We start from the raw sequence: 20,953 nt of genomic DNA, 5'->3' as shown, positions 1-20,953 counted from the left end.
CATTCATCACGCTAGGTAGAGTGTTAGTAAAAGTAGCCCACGGAGCAGGAAAGAAAGCCTAAGAGCAGCAACAGAGAGCACCACCAGAGCATCAGCTCAGGAGGATCCAGCGCAGGTTACAGACATCTGGTAAGGATAGAGACAAACAGTGAAGATAATAGAGAACATAGGAAGAGAAGTAACAACACTGCAGGGTGCGGGTCTAGTTCCCTCTACTTCACTAAAAACAAAGTATCATGCAATACTTACACACAGGGAGCAAGAGAGTCACTGGTGGGTCAGTCACATGCCAACTACACATACAGTGCTCAGGTACTAGTGGGTAAAGCCTGGCAGAGGCAAGTGCAGGGGAGGATGCTGAGAAAGGAGTGACCTGGCAAGGGCTGGGCTCTCCAAGGGACCTTGAGTAAAGTGCTCACTTGGGTAGAAATTGTACCAACACAAATGTATATAGACCTGTGTTATCCTATGGGTCCCACCTCTTACATGTAGCACATGCTTAAGGCAGAACATCTATAGCCCACCCAGGTGTTTTCCTTCTCATGCCATATCTTGCACAACCAGTTTTCTCAAAGTTGAGCTTAGATTTTTTTCAGCCACCTGCCTCTGTCCTCACAGTAGTCCGGGTGGTCTCTTTGTAAACCAGAGGCACAGCCCCCAGGCGTACACATCCCTGCATGCCCCACCATGGCCCGCCTGAGTTTCTCCTCCTGGGCTCTGTTAACTGTGCTCTTGTCCCAGGCTAGAGGCACTCAGCTAGACTTAATGCATTCATCTTGAGTCACAATTGCCATGAAGACTCTGAGCAACCCTGACCTATTTTGCTGTATCATTCCCTACTCACAATCAGTGCCAGGAATGTGCTGGCACCTTGTGTTTTAGCTGGATACAAACTAGGTTCATTCCAGCAAGGATGAAAGCTGTTTTGATGAACACTCAATAAGTACCCTCTTTCTGCCCCAAGAAGTGGGAATACACCATTCTTCCTGCTCCCCCGACCATGCTTCCACCTGCCAGTCTCTAATCAACTACATCACCTGACATCCTGGATCTGTCTACCTGGTCTTTAAGCACCTCCCACCAATGGCTTCTGGCTCTTTTCACTGGGTTTTTCTGAAATACTAGGTTCCCTTAGAAGCCTAGATGTGATTTCTCCCAACATGATCTGCAGCGCTCTCTTCCAGATTACTGCAGAGTTCCTGCCTCCTCTCTGAACAAGGCCAGGTCAAACACTTGCTCAGAGAGACTTCAATCATTAACCCATCCAGGTGCTACTCCCATTCCTGGCACAGTGGGTCTATCACTTGTAGACTGTCTCCCTCATTCCACAGCTGAAGCCCACATGGCTGAAGCAGCTTTGTCTCCTTAACTCTCTTCCAGCACCCATCCATGCCTGTCAGCCCATAAGAAGCATAGCCCAGTGAAGATGGGCTGAGTGGGGGCTGAGCTCTGCCCTTCACAGCTCTGTCCACCTCCTTGCAATAGCTGTGCTAGATATGGAGGTACACTTCTAGCCTGCACACACAGCCACAGTCATGATCCCCAACTCTTCACACTGTCATGTGACTGCTCCAGTTATTTCCTCAAAGTAACCCATAGAGTGCCAGGAGGGCCAAGGAACTCCTGGGATGCTTACCTGCATATTAGATGGTGCTTGCTGTTTCTAGTATTGGCTAGTCATTAAAACAGCCACACACCATTCTTTACCAAAAGAGAAAAACATGCACTTCCACCGATTATTTCTATTTTGAAATTTTTGCTGAAATGTGCCAACTGGACAGCAATTTGTTCACTTGTGGACTAGCCACTGTGGCTAAGTAAACACACATCTACTGTGCTGAGATACACATAACTGGGGCTGTGTGGCTGAGCACCGGCTGAGTTTACCAAGACTGTCAGGTAGCAGCAGAGTCAATGGCCCCATACAGACAGGGCAAGTATGGGTAACCATGGTGAGGACTAGAGTCCCCATGTTCCACCAGTTCCTCTTTATTCAGCAAATCATCTATACGCATGACTTCCCTCCCCAGGAAGTGCCACACAGGCTTGTTGTCAAGATGGAACTGTAGGTACTGATGGCCTCAAAAGCCCAGAGCCAGCATTTCCTCTGGGTGACCCAGATCTTCCCAGATAGCTGGCCTTCTCTGTAGCACCTGCCCTGACAAGAGCCTATAAACCCCACGAAGTGCTCAGAGCTTTTGGTCTCTGGTTCTGCAGCACATAGCAAAGTATTTCCCAAGGTACACAAAGGTGGGTATCTAATCAGAGTGCCCTCATTCCTGATTACATCTATGCTCACAGAACCAAGGTGCCTTAGAGGACCACATCAGCCATGTCTGCTTCCTTTGCACTGAGTCTATACTTGACAATGTATGGCTGCAAACTGAGGTCCTTGATCTGGAAGGGTTTATAAGGTGAAAGGATCAATGGGAAAGGCAGTTGCTTGACACAGTCAAGATTAAGCAGTGTGTTCCACTTTTACTTTTACTCTCCTTTGCTGAGGGACATAAATTCTCTGCTCAGGTCCCTCTCCACCAGATACCAATAACAGCCTGAGTTATACAGGATGGCAGTTGGTGGCGATGCTGGAGAACAGTTGGGCTGAGTCTTGCTAAGGCCCGCGGGCCCTCTGACCTAGCTTGAGCAGTGACATACCTTCCTCATAGGGGCAGTGAAGGCCACACTGAGTGGGTGGGTCCCTGTTATTTAGCAGTGGTATGGCTTGTATACAATGCGTGTTCCTGTCAATTCTAAACAAATTCCAGCAAGAAGCCAGGCCAACACAGAGCCTACCATCATTCTTCCTCATGTCCTTGGTCTGTGACTGTTCTTGGTGAGAGTGCTAGCCATGGTTAGCAGACACAGCCTGGCTATGCCTGCCATATGACCTGAAGATCCCTAAAGTCTGCCTGTTTATCTCAGGAAAAGTAAAACAATCCATAAATAAATACATTCAAGTCACAGCTCAACTTGTTTTTGGCTATCTTCCAGGCAAATATGTAACATGGAGCTTCTATTTAAGAACATAATGACCAAAATGGGGTAGTAAGCCAGAGTTCCATCTATGAATTAATTGAGGAAATCAAATCCAGCCCATTCTTTCTAGGAAGAACATTTACTATAACCAAATGATGAAATAGAGTATAAAATACTTAATATATAGTTTAAAACCCCATAATAAGTTAAAGCTGTCTCCAGAAAAATCTTAGCAAGTATGAATATTGGATATATAAAATCTAGAATATTCTGCTTATATTTAATTAGTTTTCCTTCCCACTGGGACAACTAAATGGAGCAAAGCCACTGAAAATATTTCTAAAACTGTATTTTCAATATTAACGTTTACACTGGGAACTGGCATTGCTGAGATTTATCTTGGATCCAATTTCTCTAACATTCCAAGTGTGATTCAGGACTTCAGCTGGAATGTGCTGCTGCCATGGAATGCATCCTCTCTGAGAGGACCTCTTGCCCGGGCATCAAGGTCCTCACTTGGGCCATCAGCATAAATGCAATGAGACATACTCCATATCTACCACAGCACATGCTAGAAAACCTGAGCTATCTACCCACAAGTGGTGCTGTTTGAAGGGGGTCAGTGGCGACTTTCTACACTTGAGGCCCTCTCATAGCTGATATCACAGATTACGTGTCTTCTACTGTCACTAGAGCCTAGGGAATGTCCTTCCCACCTGTACAAACAGCGTAGCAGCTACAAATCACAGAAACCACCTCCCTAGTCACACAAGTTCACATGGTCCATTCCAGAGCAAACCCCATGCCTGAGAGTCAGGACCAGCACTCATACTATTGAAGTCCTGTTTCTACATCTGTGCTGTGAATGTCCAAACCTCTGACGCCAGCATGCAGAAGTTCCTGAGGAGCACTTGTTAGACAGGTGGGTAGATGTGCAGATGGGTCAGTGCCACTCCATCCTACATCCCAACACTTGCCTTGTTCTTTCTTCATCTCTCAAAGAGCCCTGTGCACAGACTAGAGCTGAGACTAACTTCATGACAGAAGCTTCGGATCACCATGACCAGCTGTCCTCTTCACACCGAGCAGGGAAGATTGCTCTGAGTCTCAGGGTTATTTTCCAACAGTACTCAGAATTCATGTCTCTACAGAGCTAGAGCCTCATTTCCACAACATGCCTAACCCCATTTGCCTTTCCACCCCAGAAACAAAGCAGAGGAGGGTAGCCTATGATCAAAGCACCTGACAACATTCTTCATACATGTGCAGAAGAAGTGGGAACAGACTAAAGATGCTCTCACATTTGGGACAAACAAAAGACTCAATGGGAAAGCAGAAGGACTGGGCACAGACATGGGACCTTACTCATACAATGTGGTGGTGGTGGTGGTGGTGGTAAACACAGCTAAGGAGCACTTCTGAATTTCAGCTCACCCCACCAGTCACCTTACATGGCAGCTGGGGACTGACCCCTGAATAGGCTTTAATGTGCCTCACAGTCTGACTACGCCAAAGACTCCTCTCAGGCCTTAGCCAGCATCATTTGCCTGGTCAGCACCAAGACTAAACAGCTTTCCTTCCCACAGGACTTTCTGCTGTGTTGGTGGATCCCCCAAAGCTGCACACAAGCTAACCAATGTTTGTCTTGTGGGGGGTGGGGGCAGGCACAACAGCCACTTGGGAAATGCAGGAGAGAGGGAAAAGTCACTGAAATTGTATTGTTGTCACAGTTCAACAAGCAGCTTACCACTACAGTTTCAACACAGAACTAAATTTTAAAAGGTATGCATTATCCCAGTCTTAGAAAAAGCAGAATACTTTACACATGCTCTGTAAAGTATTTCAAAAGCTCACACTTTCCATCTTAAATAACTTTGGTGTAATTGGATATACCATCTTAACAGCCTCCATTGTTTTAGAGGGGTTTCTGTTAGTTTCAAAGACATATTATAAACCACCAAGGGTAAGTGCCACCACACACAGTCACGTTGTTCAGTAACTGACAATGAGCTTATTTAGAAGCATGGCCAGGAGCAAAGTCCCATACTGTGCAGGCCTTGCTGCTACCATGTGATACTCTGCTCTTTAAGATGCTAGCCTGAAGAAGGCAGCCTCACAGCAGAGCTTTTCCTGCAGCGGACACAGCTCCAGAAGACTTAAGGAGGTGCCCTGAGCTGGGACTGCAGTGAGTCCAAAGAATGAGGTCAGAATAAGGCTTGGATGTCCCAACATTCTCCCAGCTAGGTGGCTTGTGCTGAGGGTCTGCAGAACAAGTGGCATTTCTAAAATGGGCTATTGGATCAACGCCTCCACAGTTTTGCTTTTGTGTTTCTGACTGGCACTATGACTTCCAACCTTTTAAAACTTAACTGACTCGAAAAACCAAAAAAAAAAAAACTTAACTGAAGATACAAAGGCTAGCAGGATTGGACTCTTCCAAGATGAGAGTGAGTGGGTAATTAAATGGGCTTTTTTGAGCCTCTCTTGGTTCTATACACATAATAGTAAAAACATCACGTGCCCTCAAGGGCACAGGTACAGTGCCTACAAGCATGTAGGGACCATGATGTGTTCCTACCCCCAACATTCTATTAAGTACGCCAGTCTTCACTACACTGGGCAAACTACAAAGACTGCTGGCTCTGAAGTTAATTTCTTCATCCTTTAAAAACTAGAGCTCATTTGATTTCCTGAGGAACTACCACCATGCCCTAGTCCTGTGGGGTGGTAGCACTGAGGCAGTGTCTAGGAAAGCAGGGGCAGGGGCAGTGAGCCTCACAGCACAGCCAGCTGTTTCAGACTAGAAGCATTGTTTCACTGGGACATTTCCTATATTTCCAATTACACGAAAGACAGTAACTGTTGATAGCTTTTGTGGAAGCTTTTCCCTCCAAAAGCCAATGGATTGTAATTTTTATAGTAATAGACAACTTTTGAATCTTAAAAAAACCAAAAAACTATGGATTTTAATTTCTTAAAACACTGAGTGGAATTAGGTACGGAAATAAGCCAGATGCTGATTGTGGGGGATTTATTCTCTGCTTCTGCAGAAGGAAAATATTTCCACAGTGACAGCTACAGTCTTGCCCTCCCGGTAAAATAAGCAAATTTAGGGCAAAAAAGGCACTAATGAAGAGCGGCAGCAAAAGGCAGTCATTATGAATCATCTCTAGAGAAAAGTCTTGTAATGCTAAAGCTTCGAACTTCCACAGCTTCACAAACATCTTTTCAAAAGCACCCTGCAGACAGAAGCTAAAAGGACCTCTGCTCACACTTACAAACACATTTTCAAAGCTTCCTTTGTCAGCATGCCCTACCAAATTCCATGAAGTATCAGCCAAAGAGAAGCATTAAAATCAACAGTGAAGCAGAGACGCAGCGGCAGCAGCAAGGTTGAGCCACAAGGCAGCCCACCCCAGAAGACGCTCCTGTGTGGCATGCAAACTCCACCTATATGTCCGAGTAATTACCTTTCCTCTCAGAGCGCTTCTTGCGCCTCCTTTTATACCGACGCCCCACGATGCTGAAGAAGGCGCCTGTGGTCAAAGTCCCCAAGCCCGGCGATGCCATATGGACTGATGAGTGGCTGCCAGTCCCTGCTAGTCCCAAGCTCATTCTGCGTCCCTTGGTCACTCAGCAATAACACGGAGGATCATTTCAATGTGCAGAGCTGTGTGAGGCGACAGCCACCCCTGCCGGCAGGATACGAGTGACTGACTGCTCCTCTGTCTCAGGCTAATTCATCAAGCCTCAGAATTCGGCAGAACTGGGCTGAATGGGACCCAAACGCACAATGATTTCCTCACACACCACCCAGAAAGTGACATGTGACAGTTAACCCCCCCCAATTCCAGCACAAAGCACTGGGTAGAAAGGAGAGAAGTGCAGTAGCTACAGACCTGGGAAAAGTCTCCTGTAACAAACATCAAAATTCTGTTTCAACAAAAATTCCTACAATTATGAATAAAAGCACCAATAAAGGAGAGTCTGTGAAATAAAAGAGCAGGGGGAAAGTGGGCTACAGCAAAGCACAATGCAGACAAGGTGAACAGGGAGGTGAGAGAAGTCATGAACACGACAGTGAGTGGTGAGGCTGGCCCAAGAAAGTCCTTGGGACAAGACCACCTCAACACACAGTCTCCCAGGTGTCCCCTCTCCTCTTCGTTCATGTGTCTAGGACCAGTGCTGACTTGGTTCCTTCAATGGTGTAGAGCATGAGCACTGATGATGGGTGCTGAAGGACCGGGTTAGACACTAGCCCCTTTGTGTTTCCCATCATGCTTAGCGGACTAACACACAGGGCCAGCCTAGCCTAGGACAGTACTCTGGTCAGCAAGAAATATGGGCAAATTTTGTATACCTTCAATTACATATTTTATTTATTTATTTATTTTTTTTTTTAAATTTTTAAAAAAGATTTATTTATTTATTATGGATACAGTGTTCTGCCTACATGCATGCTTGCACGCCAGAAGAGGGCACTAGATCTCATTGTAGATGGTTGTGAGCCACCATGTGGTTGCTGGGAATTGAACTCAGGACCTCTGGAAGAACAGCCAGTGCTCTTAACCACTGAGCCATCTCTCCAGCCCCCATATTTTATTTTTTTAATCCGATTCTACATGCTTCTTCTGTAAAGGGCCAGAAGTAAGATCTCATGGCTATATGTCTCTGCTGCACTTTTTTTTTGTTCTGTTTTTATCTTTTAAAACTTTCTTAAAATCTATAAGTAGGCTATGACCTAGCTGCCAACACTTCTTTAGGTTACTACTATCAAGAAAACATCCTATCTTGATCCTCTATTCATTCTAACATGAGTGAGCCTACCACAGAATACCCAGACACATGTGGTTACAGCTCCATTCAGGCATCTCTATTATTTTGCCAACTTTCCGTCACAAAAATCCATCTTTCCACATGTTCTTTCCTTTCTGAAGGCGTATTTGTCAGAGAACAGAAACACTGTATCAGTAGCACATTGAAGTGTTTTAAAAATCTAGGCAAGATATGTTGGTCTCACTGTACTCTTATCTCAAGTCTCCGCCCTGCTACATCAGGCCCAGGCCAGGGATGGGTGCTACAGACAATAGGCCCAGGGAGGCAGCAGCTGTCTTGGAGATACCCCTGATGCTGGCAGATGAGAACAGCTCATAAACATGCATGGCGAAGTCTTAGCTTATGCATGATCCACGCTCTCAACATAGCAGGCAGGAAGGCCTCAGAAGACACCTATAAGATGAGGGGAGGCTGGAAGTATCTGCTAAGAAAGGCAAGAACCAAGAGCCCTTGGGAAGCGGAGGCTGAAACTGCGGTGTCCTGAGGCGGCACAACAGTGAGTTAGTATCGTGGATGGCAAGCAGGGCCTGATTTGAAAGGGCTCTTCCAGCTGAAGCAACACTTTAGAACTTGTCCTGAGAGCCACACAGAATCCCCATTTGTATCCTACAGTGGGATGGCAGAGGGCAGGATGAAAGGAGATGGCTGGTGGCAGTCATAGCTGTAAAGCAGAGAAAAGGAATGCTGGAAGGCTGGCAGAGAAGAAGGGATGCCGGCTCTCAGGACAGGCCTGAGATGGGCAGCAGAGGGGAGGAGCCTGCTTCCAGGGGAAGCTCAGACACCGGAGGACACAGAGCTCAGCTCCTGAGAGGGAGCTGTAGTAATCAGCTGATGCAGGCAGAAGCTGCACTGTTCCTACTCCCTGGCCTGCTGGGGATCAGATCCACAGGGGTTGCCACAGAGCCGATTCTCCCAAGCCTAGGTAGGTTGGCAGAGAGCCTCCTTGTCACACTTTCCTTTCCTGATTAGGTCCTGCACAAACCACATTAGCACATGTTTTAGTGTCAGTGACAGGGGAACCCAGCCTGGAACCCACTTACCTGGGCTCTGGCTTCAGCATAGCCTCTTCCCACCCATGAAACTCCCACCTCTCAGGACTCTTACCCATCATTCTAGGGCTACTGTATATCAGTATCTTCAGGGGATTGATCCAAGACACATGCCCCATACCAGAATCTGTAGATATTCAGGTCCCTGATATAAGTGGCACAGTTTCTGCATGACCTGTGCACTTATCTTCCCACAGACTTTACGGCACCTCAGGAGTACTTTTCATATCCAGTATAACGTAAATATTATATGGATACTTGTCACACTCTATTGTTTAGAAATAGCAAGGAAAAGTCTATACATGTTCAGCCCAGATGCAATTTTCCCAAACATTTTTAATCCATGACTGGAGGTAGACACTCCATGGATATAAAGAGGGGTTATTAGTAGACAATAGCAGTTAGAACCAAGCCTAATATCTACAAGCAATTATTCAGCCTTAATGCCTTTTATACTGTGTTTACACTCCCTGGGGCTGTTGGAGCCTTGGACACTTGGGAACAGAAGACAATCCTCCTCTGGGTACAAATAGTATATCTAAGGAAAGACTAGGTATGGGGGAAGCACCTTTAAGGCTGTCCCATGTATAGGAAGCAAAGGAATTCCTTCAGAGATCAGGGATTAGTTTTGGCAGCAACACTGACAAGTCTCCAGTGTTAGTCCAAGAGGGCTGTGTGTCCAGCCTGCCACCTCACTAGGCCTCCTGCCAGTCAGTCGGCATGAGTGGGAGGGGCTGCCAGGAATAAGACAGTATACATGCCTAGAGCACCACAGAGGGCCCAGGTAGTCTGGTAGGCGTGGACACCAGCACCAGAGTGAACTAGACCTATCCCACAGCTCTAAGGAACGAGCCTGTGGGAATGATGCTATGAAGATTGCTGGCCACAGCTCAAACGTTTCTGAGCTGGGGTTGGGGGACTCCTCTTTTGCTGCTGCTGTGTTTTTTACTGTGCCTCCAGGATACTTGACCTTGGGAGCAGATGACCTGTTTTGGAAAGCATCTGGTCACAAGATCTCCAACTTAGGTGGCAGGCCTTATAGTTTCTTGTCTCAAGTCACCGGGACAAAAGTCCTAGCTGTGGCCCCTTGCCTGTGCTTGAATATCCCCTGGACATCCAAAGCCATAGTCAAGATCAGGTGTACAGCTCTCACCATGGAGTCAAAAGCAACTGCAGGGATGAACACCAAACCACCGAGAAGACAATCACTTAAAAGGAGAGTAAGCGACCCTCGGTTACTGTAAGAAGGAACTGGAAAGGCTCTTGGGCCCCACTCAGTTATATGGAGTCACTTGTTGTATTCAACAAGAGAGGCTTGACATCCAGGTAATGGTGAGAAAACCGGTATTGTGTGCACTCATCTTCACAGCAGCCATTTGGATCTCATCAGAGAGTACAAACCAGTGCGCAATCTCCCCAACCATAGCTGGTGTATCTTAGGCCTTTCTTGAGAGTTGTGTGATTTTTGACTCTAGCACTTTAACAAGGCACACAGACTGAGAGCTCTGGTGGCACTGGTGTGGTTAGCACATGTTAATTAACACTGAGTCATCCCATAGTCTCCAGATAGAATATATGTCCTAACTCTGTGCATACCATTTTCTTCTTTTTTTGCCTTCCAATTTCTTCTATCTTTAGGATTAGCTAAGAGGAACATTAAAACAGTAGTCTGATTCATGAAAATAAAAAAAAAACTGCTGCAGAATGTAGTAATCTAGTGAGCCAGAAGTAGCTTCCCTGACAATCACACAGGCCAGGTGTAAATTAAAAAACACTTCAAGCCAGGTGTGCTGGCACACGCCTGTAATCCCAGCACGTGGGAGGCAGAAGCAGGCAGATCTCTGTGAATCTGAGGCCAGCTTGGTCTACAGAGCAAGTTCCAGGATAGCCAGGACTACACAGAGAAAACCTGTCTCAAAAAAACAAAAACAAAACAAAAGAACAAAGTGGGGGGGGGAGTTTATTGAGTTATAAACTCTGAGTCAATTATTCATTGGATATTTACATAAAACCAACATGTGAGAAAATGTAACATTCTTCAATATAATATTTGAAAAAATGTTTAAATTTGGGGTGTATGTGTATGCCTGGTGCCCTTAGGGGTCAAAGGGAGATATTAAATACCCTGGATCTGGATGGTTGTGAGCCACCCATATAGGTGCTGGGAACAGCACCAGGTCCTCTGTAATCACAGTGCCATTTCTCTAGCCCCTCTCCAATATAATATTAACATACCTCAGAAGTATTTGCTAATAAGAAAATCAGAGAAACACCCCCCTTATCTGACTCATATTTATTGGATTCCACTAAGCACAGGATGTCCTCGGTGCTCAAGAAACAACACGAGACAAAAACACATGGCTACTTTCCTGAAACCTATGTTCAAACAAGGACAAGAAGGATGCACAGGGAACATCAGACAAATGACACAGCACGCTCTGTGGGTAGTAGAGAGATGCCTGGAGTGGTCAGCATGGGGTAAGGCTTCTCAACTCTGATAAGACAGTAGGAAAATGAACCTCAGGCTGGTGAGGGAGTTGGCCATGAGCATCAAGCATGCATATTCTGCAGGCAGTGCCCAGGGGCAACCAGGCACCAGCCTAACTGCCAAGCAGCTAACCAGAGATGAAGGAAGGGGGTCCATGGGCTCAGCATGGGGACTTCCTAGGCAAAGTGGCAGCCACTCAATAGAGGGGACTGACATGGGACTGTTACCAAGAGTTTTCATCTGGTTCTGACCTTGTTTTAAGAATGCTGGAGGCTGAGAGGGAGCAGTCAGGGGTAAGGCTTAATGCACGGATGTAAGTCACGACTCAGGGACAGCAGTTTAAGATGCAGGAAGCAAGCATCCCATGATGTTCAAAAGGACAGCCAAGGGCTTCCTGGATAGGAGTGTGGGACCCAAGAGAAGTGCAAAGGAGAATAGAGAGGGAGACCACAGGGCAAAGGAGTAGGTGTCTGTAGACCCACAGGAGGACACAGCTAGGCAGGGTCTCAGTCTGGAAATCAAGAGGAAAGTCAACACTGGAGATAAGGGGTTGGAATTCACCTACCAAGGTGCACTGGATTACAAGCACAGACTGGCCTAGATGAGCAAGGGCCAGGCAGGGCCTGAAGAAGCACTGTGGGAGGCTAGATGCGAGGAGGGATGAAGAGGTGAGGTAGAGGTAGAGCAGGGAGTTCCTCAAGGAACTGTGAGTGCCTTAATGGCCCCCACCCATACTATCAGTCCCTATACATGTACCAGCTCATTTAAATATCACCAGATTTCAGTAAGGAGACTTTGGAATGGCTGTAGAAGAGAAACCATACATCCATCAATTGCTTTGCAGCCATTCATGCCATGGTTGTTTAAGGAGTTGTACAGTCTACAATCTATAGCAGTGATTGCATCACCATGGTTACAGCGCATGCTAGAGCTAGTACTCCAACCAAAGGCTCCTCCACTTCCAATGGGCCAGGCTCACACACAAGTGCTCACTTATTTACGTCCTTGAATCTTCATCTGTTAATCACAGGAGGCAGCCCTGGGACAAATCCTGGGCTTACCTGGGAGTGCTCAGTACTGGCAGGTATGCCTCAGCTTCAGTGGTTCTCAAGCTGTCAGGGCCGACGCCGCACTAGCTGAGGGTCCTGGCAGATGTAGGCCCAGCAGCTGCTGAGGCCCTGCACTAGCTGAGGTGCAGTCACAAGCAGCGTGCCAACCTTGGGACTCAGGCTCTATATGTAACAACACTGTCCAACTACATACAGCAAAAACACACTTGCTCTGATTTTACCCTTTAATACACCACAATTCCTGAAACAAGAAGCAGCAACAACACACACCCCCTTCTTTAGGGTAGCAAGTTGATACTTTTCATGTTGAAATAGAAGGAGTGTCACTCAGTCTACTATCTATGGCCCTGGCATTGACTCAACAGCTTTGCTCAGCGCACTGCTCTCTCAGCAGTGATCCTACAGCACCACCTGCTGTCCAGAAAAGACTACTCACGAGAGCAGCTCTGAGGCTGGGCCAGATGACACCAAGTGGGTGCTATTTGGAGCTGAAACTTGGATGTGGTCTGGGCGCTACACATGCTGGATATTATGGACATTTCCTTCAGACAGGGTATGCTGAGGCCAGGACAGAGGTTGACTGCAGAGGGCAAGAGGAAGGTGTCTCTCCCTTGGCGGCAGTGTGAGAGAAACTGCACTTTTTTTTTTTTTTTTTTTTTGGAATAGTTCAAAAATCTTTCTAAATCTTAGACTTGTGTCCTACCAGGAGTACTTACACAGCCCCTGCCCTGCCCCATGTTGTCTGGCTTCTAGGTTGCCTGGTGCCCTTTCTACCTCATGCTGCTCCTACCTAGGTGTCCACCCCCTGCAACCTGCCTGTTAAGTACCTACTCAGACTCCTGCACTAGGTTCCACTTCATGTTGCTGGCAAAGCCTTGCCAAATCTGTCCTACGGCTCACATCTCTGCTTAAGATCACCAGAAGGCACGCATACTTGAGAGTCTCTACTCTGCTCTGCACCTGGCCTTGACCTTGTCTTTTGTATAGTCACTCTTTCTCTGTATGGTCAACGGGCCTTGACTATCACTGGCCACAAAAGCCTGACAACTCTACGGAGTCACAGAAAGACCACATAAAGTTTGCTTCAGGCTGGACACCAAGGAAGGAGGTGCAATGGTCACAGTGGGCATCTCCCTGGCCATGGCTGTTGTGGGTGAAAGAGTCATCCAGGGCCTTCAGTATTCCAAGTTTTGTCGGTTGTTTCTCAGGAGAAAGTGTTCCAAGTTTTGCCAGCTGTTTCTCAGGAGGAAGTTTTTCAGTGTCATACAGCAATGTGGTAAAGATACACTGATGATCTCCCCCTGCCCATGGACTCTGCTGGAACCAATCAGTACGTTCAGACTCTCCTAAATCTGTAGACCCCCTTCACATTCCAGCCCCAAGGACACTGCAGCTATTTAGTGAAGAGGAAATGACAGCCAGCTTCCAAGAGCCAGCTACTGCCCAACTACACTAGAAGCTGAATCTTGACATCCTCACTACATTTCCATGGACAATCTTGAAAGCTTAAGAGCTCTAACGGACAGACTGTGAATCCAACCACTTAGAAACTTAGTGTTCTTTAAAAACAAATTGTACTCAGACAACTTAAAAACTTTTAAAATGAAAATAATCTCAGATCACTGACTCAATCATTCCACAACTATAAATACCGTACCCAGCCACAGATAAGGCTGCACCCCCTTCCTCTTCAGCACAGAGTAGCCTTGCCACCTGTCAAAAGGTCCCAAAGACAGAATCCAGAGTGACCTGTGCCCTACATGCCTCTTCCTAGGTGGCATTGGCCCCCAATCCGAGGCCACACCATGGTCATATCCCTCCTTGCAGAGCAGCAGTCTGTGGTGGCCCAGGGCTCTCCGTTCCCAGGTAGGCCTCATGGTCCTACCCAACTCTCCCTGCAATTAGGCCCATCCACAGAGCAGGCACACTTGATGGTAAGTGAATGAATGGACACGGAGTGTAGAAAGGAACTTTTAGAACTGTGACTCCTAGAGTGACAACTACCAAAAGCCAACGGTGTACTCAAAAGTAGCAACTCCATATTTCTTCCCTGAATCCAGGGAGTGTGCCCTTTTCTCAGCTCAGGCCCTCTAAGGAAAGAGCATTTAGGACAACACATTTCCAACAGAGGGTCCCTGTGCATTTTTGAGATCACCGTCATAGACTACAGAGCCTGTCTATGTATCACCAGGGGATATAGCATGATAGAAAGCAGAGCCTGGCAACAGGGACCACAGCAGCATTTCCATAGAGAAGGTGGCAAGGCTGTTCACCAGTCTATCTGTTGGCAGGTCAAGGAGGTAAGCCTCAGCTCCTTTTCAACATAGGGTGGGAGGACTGCACCCCTCTGGCTCCAGCCCTATATAAAAGAGTCTCTGTGGAACTTGCCATGCGTCAGCAACTGCCCTTGCTACATGATTCTATGCTATAACGGGGTTTGGAGAGGAGTTGTGGGTACCTGGATCCTTGGCATAGTGTTCAGCTTCATTCTAACTCTATCACCGAGTACCATGCGACAGCATGGGGCAGTAGTTTCCATTTGGTCACCATGAAGGCCTACAGAGCTCTTAGGCCCCCCGGGGTCATGCCACACCTGCCACTGGCTTCCATCAGACTAGCACACCTATTACATTTTCCAGTGTGTCTAATAAACTCTGAGCTGTAGCCAACAACTCATTAGGTCCAGAAGGCCTTTCTGGTTCCCTGTCTTCCTTTCCTGGAGCCCCCCACTGTCTGGAGCCTGCGTCTTCCAGTCTTTCTCGTTAGGAACTACCTGCTCCAGGTTAGTCAGTGTGCTCTTTCCTCTGATATCCCAGGGTTCCCAGAATGACCTATTCTTTTCTCTGCCTGCAGTAGCTATTGTTTTTATTCAGTTCCTGAGTCTTGTGAGATGACCTGCTGCTGTCTCTGCCTGGAATGGGTGGTGCCCCATGGTACTCATAGTCCCACAGTGGGTCCCAGGAGCAACAGGCACAGGTCCAGGTTTTTGCTTGGGTGGCTGATGGGCACAGGAAGTCTAAGGAGATAGTATGGTTACATCATGGGAAGCCTGGTAAGGATATATGGCTTGTGTTTGCTCCTAGTTACGGACAGAATGGCAAATAGGTGACTTTAAAACTCTGGGATGACAGGGACTTCTGGGAAACCAAGCTATCCTAGCTCCCCATAAAGCAGCAGTGCAGACAACAATGAATTTTCTGTCCTTCACAGCTCTTCCAATCTGCTGTGGTACCTGAAGGCCTCCTGCAAACGAGGGTGAATTAATAAGGCTGGAAGAAAATGCACTATTCTCTTGTGGAACTCTCACAACCAAGTTTATTCCTGTGCCCCCAAAGGATGGTTTCTTCCCACTAGTAAGCAAGTAACCAGCTCTTGAGCAGCCAGTGCGGCCCTCTCAGCCAGTGCGGCCCTCTCACTGTCTACATGAAGTATGTCAGTTCCAATGGCTGAGGGTTCTGTCCCCAGGACAGCCTCATTTCAGTCCTGGCCTCAAGTCCAGGCCTCTGGAACTTCTGACAGGCCAGTTCCCAGTCAGAGTTCTCACAACCCCTCCTCACTCAGAGAGGTTCCCAGAACTCAGAGAAATCCTTTATTCACATTCACAGTTTCTTTTTTAATTTATTTTTACATGTATGGGTATCTTGTCTGCGTATATGTCTATGCACCATGTGTGAGCCTGGTGCCTACTAAGGCCAAAGAGGACACTGGATGCCCTAGAACTGGAGTTTATAGATATAAGCCACCATGTGAGTGCTGGGAATTGAACTCAAGTCCTCTGGAAGATTAGCCAGAGCTCTTTACTACTGAGCCATCTAACCAGCTCCCAGTTTCTTTAAAACGAATTACAATTACTTATTTGTGTACATGTGTTTGTGTATATATGTACATGCACATGCGCACACACATACATACACATGCACACACGCACTCGTGCAGGCGTGTACAACACACACACACACACACACACACACACACACACACACACACACACACGTCAGAGGACTCTCGGTGCTCAAACTCAGATTGTCAGGCTTGGCAGCAAGCATTTTTGCCTACTGAGCCACGTTATCAGCCTTCCAATTCCTATAAGGAATAATTTGAAGGAAATAATCAAGCAGCCTGTAAACAGGTTCCTAGGGCAAGATGTGAAGGGTCCTGTGCATAAGAGCTTCGTACCTTAGGGCTCTGGAGTACACTCCTTCCAGCTCATGGATGAGTTTCCATTTACCTTCCAGATTACTGCCCTGGCAGCCCCTGTATTAGTCCCTGGAGTCCTTCAAAACACCACTCCCTGAAGATGTTCCTGTTCTCGGCATGGACCAGGTCCTCAAGAGAACTGTGGACCATGTACCACTCAGGTAGACAGTTAGAACAGTGACAGCAGACAGTGGGAGTGGAACCCAGTAGGGGCAGCAGATGGCGGTACAGGGGTTTGGTCATCAGTGATGCAGATCTTCCTGGGCTTCAGGAAATGAGAAGGACCCTCCCCAAACAGAACTATGTGTTGTAGTGTGATGGCCAACTTGGCTGTCAACTTAACTACATCTAAATCAACTAAATTCCAAGCAAATGAGCATGCCTGTGAGGGATTTCCTTCATTGGATCATTTGAGGTGGGAAGACCCACTCTCATTCTGGGCCACACCTTCTGATGGCAGCTCACATAAAAGGACATGGAAGGAGGCCACTTTGGCTTTCTGCCTGCTTGTCCTCACCCTCACTGTCCATCTCTCCTGTTGCTGAGGCATTCCTTTGCGAGCATTAGAGCCCACTTCTTTAGGATTCTTCAGGATACACTGAAGACCAGCACTGAGCTCTCTAGGAATCCTCTGGGACTCCAGCACCAGATTAAGACTGCTGGACATCCAGCCTCCTGGACTGAACACCTACCAGATTCTTGGCATTTCTGAGAGGAGACAGCAATTGTCTGACAAGCAAGACTACAGCCTATAAACCACTCTAAGAAATGCCTTTAATATATAGGGGTTTATTCTATAAGTTCTGTTCTTCTAGAGAAGCCTGACTAATACACACTCTAAAAGCTGTCTACAGTGAGATATTTCAAGACCTATTTGTGTTTTATACACAAGCACAATGCTGTTTGCATATCTTTATCATGTGTTTTCTTTTTTTCCAGCAATGCAACCCCTGCAGAAAGAATACAAGACTGCACTGCACTACCTTGACAGGGAATCCCAGTACTTGACACCCCTGCCAGAAGTAATCCACTTCTTACCGAGGTAGCACAGCCTGCCTGCCAGCAGTAGATGCAAAGCCCCCAGCACAGTGCCATGCCTATCTGAGAAGGGTACCTGTTATGAAGTAGATGTGGTAAGCAAGAGGACTATTTTAGCCAAAAGCTTACATATTTACATTTCATCAAACCTGATGAAAAAAAAAAAAAAACACACTAAACTGCTGCCAAAATTAGCTCCCATCACCTGAATTAAAAGCAATCTACAGCTTCTACACTGCTGCTAGCATTTAGTCACAAAGAACCAGTAGGAGGAGACACACTCCACAATGCTGATACTGTATTATTCCAGCCTTTCGCTTTGCTTTCTCAGCACATGCTTTTACCTAGCTCCTTGTGACCTGATTTTCTTGTATCTCTTTAAGAACAATTTATTTGTGCAAGGGATATAAATAACTCATTTCTCTAGAGCATGCTTACATTATATAGGAATCTTGCTGTTTCACATACATGACAGAATTAATGCAATGCTTTAATTGTGCAGCATGTTAAAAATAGGTGGTCATTAGTTGAGCTCAAAGTGGCAGCATGAACGTTTAGATCTTTTCAGATCCACTTCAGCTCTGGAATGCTCAGTGTCTCTCAGAAAACTCTGGTTACAGAGAAACTGACTTCCCATTGCTAATGGAGCTAAAAGATGGATCATCAGCAAAAATAAAACTCTACCCCCGGCACATCAATGGTGAAGGTAACTGTGATTTTGTTCTTCCTACCTCCTGCCTGCCCATGCGCCCCCAACACACAAATCAGCATCAAATGTGAAAAAAAACCAAAAAACAAAAAACAGGGTTTCCTTTAAAGTTCTTGGTTTCTTTCTAGAACATTTGTAGGCACAGAAATGACAGATGGGACATTTCTTTGCACAAATTCAAAACCCAGTGGTCAGAAGCAAGCCCACTGCTGTTCCCCAAACAGGCTGATCTCCAGGGGCTGCAAGCTGTTCTGCTTTGCTCACATGTACACCCTCGGGAACTTCACCTACCCCCTTGACCCGAACGGCTACCCAAGGCTCTCCATTGGCAGTGCAGGAGTGCTCAGCGGATGGCCCACGCTGGAGCTGCCACACAGGTGCAGAGTCTCAGGGGTGTTCCTCAACACCAGCCTGTAAGTGAGGAAGCAGTGAAGCCACCAACACGCTGGGGCTACAGGCACAGAGCAGCCTCTGTCGACCATAGTCCTCCCATCTTTCCTTACCTCCACACCAAGAAGAAAGTTTTAGCCTTCACATTCTAGAATGTGGCCATCGCTGAATTACTCTTCACACTAGTATTTTGAGGGCTTCAGCACCCCCAACAGAAACATGCTAACTTAACTGACAATCATAAAAACTAAACACGGAAAGAATTCAAGGGAACAGTAAGGAATGGTAAAAGGCCTTCATAAGACCTTGCCTAGTGCCAGGCACAAAGCCCTGACTCTATCAACATTGATGAAGCCAGAGTCAGCCCCAAGGACAGCTGAAGGGACATGAGGTCCAAAGATGGCTGTGGCCACAGAAAGGCCAGAGTGAACTCAGGGTAGCAATCTGTGCCGGGAATTATTCAGTGAAATGCATTTCAAAGGCAAGCCAAAGGACTTAATTAAACTTTGTTTCTTTCTTTTTTTTAAGACAGGGCTCTGCTATGTATCCCAGGCTGACCTTGAACTCTTAATCTTCCTGCTTCAGCCTCCTGAGGGCTTGGAATTCAGGCCTCTGCCACCACACCTGGCACAAAAGTCATCTTCTGTCAGATTTTATGAGATTTTAAAAGAGTTTTACTTACCTTGAAATTTGTTTAGTTTTTATTTTGGCTTAAATCCTGAGATAAAACTCCTTCAGGACAAGCCAAGTGGGATCACAGCTCGGCGGCACTAGAACAGCAAGTGTGCTGCACTGGGCTGGTGTGTTCCTTTAGTCACACCTGGAGTCCTCCATGTCCAGCTTGACAAACTTCAATCTGAAATAAAAGATTCAATTACTCGGTACTTATTTAACTCAAGGCTAAAGGCTTTTCACCACTTTAGAAATGAACTCTAACCATATTCTTGTTTGTAGGCTGGCCTTGAACTTGAGATCTTGCATCCACCTCCCCAGAGCTGAGATTACGTACAGGCATGTGTCATTGACTCGATACTCTGAATTTTAAAGGTCTTCTTCCTACATGCAAGCTTATGGCATTTGAAATAAGTTCTTGTGAATTTTTAAAGGGGATCCACAGTCACCAGTCAGGCCTTGGTTCACTTGCCCACCACAACTCAGTGTACGTGTTACACCCACACGTAAATCTTGCTGGCCCAACAGAATACCCTAACAGAACACCAGGGTGAGAAAGGAAGGAGGTCTCAGGTAAAACCTGTTCTCTTCAAAATAAAATGCATACATCCATTATGCATGCAAATACATGTGTGTGAGAGTACAGACATAGGAATGCATGTGCCCAGCCCTCACCTCTGCCCTGGTAGCCACCCTGCTTCTGCGGACTGACTGTGAAACAGTATCTGTAGCTTATTTCTCCTCAGTGTGTTTTCAACTAGTAAACTGTTAAGGGTACTTTACCACATAATAGACTCAGGACCTTCCCCCTATAGAGCTCCTCCTAGATATCTGGGGAGCTATGTTTGGAGGTGACTAGGCTTTTAAGTAGATCCTCCCTAGGAGCAAAAATGAAGTGTGTTGTGCAATACAGTTCCTAACTCTCCTAAGGGCTGCCTGCCACCAGGGCACTGCTGTAGGTCCCCTGGGGGGAAAGGGAGGTAAAGACTGCCTACAAGTCTCCCTGCTGTGTCCCCCACAGCCCCACACTCATACCTCCAAAGTCAACAGCTTCCTCACAGATGCTTTACTGACCCAAGACTGGGGGTCACAGAGCCATCCAACCCAGCACAGAGGCATCTGGGCTACATGCCCAGAACTGCTCCTTCTTCACCTCACCATGCCTGTGCACAAGATCCCAGTCATGATGACCATAAACACGGTGCTGTTTCATGTGCCATATATTTTAAGATACATTGTCAGGCACCAAGTGCTAGTAAAATAAAATTATTACTTCAAATTATGGCAACACTAGACATAAAATTTCACCTCTAAAACTTTTAAAAGTTAAGTAAAATTAACAAATCCCAAGAAAATTACAGACTTACAAAGACTTCAGAAGAAACAGAATACCTGACTAAACTATATACGTGAAATCATCAGAAAACAACAAACTCTTCATTCCTAGACGACTACTCCAGAAAGTTTAACATATCTGTCAAGATAATGAAAAGGGAAAGGACTAGTCAGACCCATGCAAACAGATGTA

The 20,953-nt window shown here is 46.5% G+C and overlaps 1 protein-coding gene across 5 annotated transcripts in view; it reads right to left on the bottom strand.

The window, feature by feature from the left end:
* The window catches only part of Adarb1 (adenosine deaminase RNA specific B1), a 70,066-nt gene extending 50,462 nt beyond the window's left edge, over positions 1-19,604 (bottom strand). For all 5 annotated transcript variants that reach the window (XM_059281501.1, XM_059281499.1, XM_059281500.1 and 2 more), the window contains exon 1: positions 19,436-19,604. The gene's annotated coding sequence lies outside the window, so the exon portion shown is untranslated. The remainder of the gene's footprint in view (positions 1-19,435) is intronic.
* Positions 19,605-20,953: the final 1,349 nt, after the last annotated feature.

Source organism: Peromyscus eremicus, chromosome 16_21 (genome assembly GCF_949786415.1).
Source record: "Peromyscus eremicus chromosome 16_21, PerEre_H2_v1, whole genome shotgun sequence".
In the NCBI taxonomy this organism is placed as follows: Eukaryota; Metazoa; Chordata; class Mammalia; order Rodentia; family Cricetidae; genus Peromyscus; species Peromyscus eremicus.
The sequence above is the reverse complement of the archived record's forward strand: the minus strand, read 5'-3'. Positions and strand labels throughout refer to the sequence as shown.